The following is a 3,110-nucleotide window of genomic DNA, read 5'->3' as shown; positions in this document are numbered from 1 at the left end:
AAAGGGCCGAAGGGGTAGCTAGCACCCTGATATGCTAGGCTAGGTACCGATCAATAGGACCGAAGGGGTAGGCCAGCACCCTAATATGTTAGGCAGTTACCAGTTGAAAGAGACCGAAGGGGTAGTGTTGAATCATAAAAGCGACCCTCTTGAACTTAACTACCGCAACGGTTCAGTACCGACAACCAATTCAACACCCGGAGTCAATTTCTACAACTGTAACCGCAACCATTCTCCATCAGCAACCATATCAGCATCCGGAGTCTTCAAGTTTATCTTCTATCCGCAGTCTTAGTTATTTCCTTTACTATGTAATGTACTCTATTGTCCAGCATGCCTTGCACGGCTGCTTATAGAGTAGTTTATTTCTTAACTCTATAAATAGAGACTCTTTCTTGTGTATTATGTACTTGTGATATATGTGAGTGTGAAAACTCTTAACTTCTCAATACACAAGATTTCTCCTTCAATCATCTTACTTATCTTCAGCAGTTCTCTATCTTATTACTCTTCACACTCAAACTGCTACTGGAACATAACCTCTCTTCGGAGCAAGTCTTTTAGACTTAATCACTAAACTTGATCTCGCTTACTAACTTGGAGTGATTGCATTCCTTTTTATGAATCAGTTTAAGTGTATTCTTGATATAACTATTGTCATTTATATTTCTTTACTTTCCGCAACTAACTATCTAACTTTATTATTGTTGAGCTTTTAGATCCTTAGAGATTAACTATTCCGCAACTTACTTGTTCTAACGTTTGTTCAAGCGTGTCTACAAGTTTTTCTCTCAACAATTGGTATCAGAGCCAAAGTGGTTGCTTTTTGGATATCGGAACTCTGATTTTCTCATTAAGCCTTCTATACCACTAAAGCTCAATTCTAAAAAGAAAAAACAAAAAAGAAAACAAAATGGCACAATCGTTATCTCTGAATGTCTCCAATAGTGTTGGTGGTTCTAACAGAGCCCCAATACTAGTAGCAAATGAATATCATCACTGGTCACAAAGAATGGAGAGGTACTTAAGAAGATTGGGTAGAGATGTATGGAGATCAGTGGAAGAAGGACCACATGTTCCAGTCCTCACACCAATCCAAACTGACGGCGCTGCAACCAGACTAGGAGGAGGTCAACCAACTATGAGCCGTCCTACCAAAGATGATCTCGATAAAATGGAAAATGATGTTGTTGCTTTTTATGAAATTTCTTGTGGTGTCGCTCCTGACAACTTTGATATTATCATAAATTACAAGTCAGCAAAAGAGATCTGGGATGTACTCAAAAACCTGTACGAAGGCTCAGAACAAGCACAAGATAAGAAGCTCCCTACCGCACTTAACGACTTCAACAACTTCAAAGCTCATGCTGGTGAGAGTTTGGAAAACTCCTTCAAGAGATTCAACCTGATAGTCACAAAGTTATCAAATGCTGGTACCATCCGCAGCAACCATGAAACCAATCTCCAGTTCCTTAATGGTCTAGGAAGACATTGGACTACGGCCAAAATGATAGTCCAAGGTGACAGAAAGATTCACTCTTTATCACTCTACAAACTCTATGGAGAACTTCAAGCACAAGAATCCACTGTACTTAAAGACTGTGCTGACTTCGGAGGACCGCTTGCTCTCATAGCACAAGCTCCACCGCAGTTACCCTACTCTTCCTCGTATGACACCCCACCACAGTCATACGAAGCAGATTCTGAGTATGATGATGAAGAAGAATTTCAGAAGGCTATTGCTCTAGTTAGCCAACAGTTCAACCGCATACCACCTTCTTCTTTCCGCAAGAATCAACAATTCAACAAACCTCCATTCAACCGTAACTTTGGTCCTCAGAACAACAACTCTCGATATCCTAAAGTCTCTCATAACAATCAACCCAAAGAGGTACCGCAGTCTCCCCAGAACAATGACTCCGGTACTCAATCAGAAGACAAGACTGATGTTGTGATTTGTCACAAATGCAATAAAGAGAATCACTTCGCAAAAGACTGAAGGCCAATGTAGTCAAGGACAGAGCATTCTATCTTCGAATAGCTCAAGAATTGGAAGAAAAAGAAAAGGCAAGGGCATATGTGGCTCAAGTTAAAAGAGACCATCAAGTTTGGTCATCAGGAGATGAAGAAGAGACCATCAGCAGTGCTAAAGGAAAAGGGAAAATCTGCATGCTGGCCACTGCAGATGATGATGGGTCAGCAATGCTGAACAAAAACTACTGCTACATGGCAAAAGATGAGACTCTAAGCATCGTTGAACAGGTAAAACTCATGATCCAAACTTTAAATTATAGCATGCATGATTTTCAACCCTACATAGATGATCTTAATGACACTTGTGCTGCCATCCTTTCAGACTATAACAAAGCCTTAGATGAAAAGAACATTGCGTCCCAAGAGATGTCCCACGTGAGAGGAAGACTGGATCACAAAAGACTTAAGATGGAAATGTTAGAGAAGGATCTAGAGTTAGAGAAAGATGTTAGAATGTTAAGTGAAACCCAATTAGAAATAGCCTTGAATCAAAGAGATTTAGCTCAGAGAGAAATTGTACGCTTGAATCTTTTAATTGAAAAACTGTTTAATGAAAGTGAGGCTATTGAAAATTTGGTAAACAATGGAACCATAGACAATACATATAAATGGGGTTGGTCATATGGGTATCCTACCACAATGGATTCCTCACCCCGGTTCAACAAAGACAGAGTGTACGTCCCTCCTGATAGAGAATTTCATTTCCCTGTCAATGACAAGACTTTTCCCGAAGATATCAAAACTCACTTCGGTAGATTACACAATTTGAGCAATAATTGTGTCATTGAGGAAATTGTGCCCGAGGATTCTAGTCACACATGTGATCAAACTCCCATCAGTGGCACAACTCACTCAAATTCTCAAGCTTCATCCGAAGTTGATGAAGAAATTGTTGTTGAAGGCCCCGAAGTCTCAGAGGGCTTTCCATCTTTGTCCTCAGACTATAGTCAATTGTCCCAGAAGTGTCACACCGCAGTCTCATCTAAAACCTACTTTGTTGTAGTCAAATCATCTTCACTGCAGTTAAATAACAATGACTGCAACTCTTCAACCGATTTTTCACGAATTACCAATAG

Source organism: Lactuca serriola, chromosome 9, assembly GCF_051521515.1.
Source record: "Lactuca serriola cultivar US96UC23 chromosome 9, Lser_US96UC23_V15, whole genome shotgun sequence".
In the NCBI taxonomy this organism is placed as follows: Eukaryota; Viridiplantae; Streptophyta; class Magnoliopsida; order Asterales; family Asteraceae; genus Lactuca; species Lactuca serriola.
The sequence above is the reverse complement of the archived record's forward strand: the minus strand, read 5'-3'. Positions refer to the sequence as shown.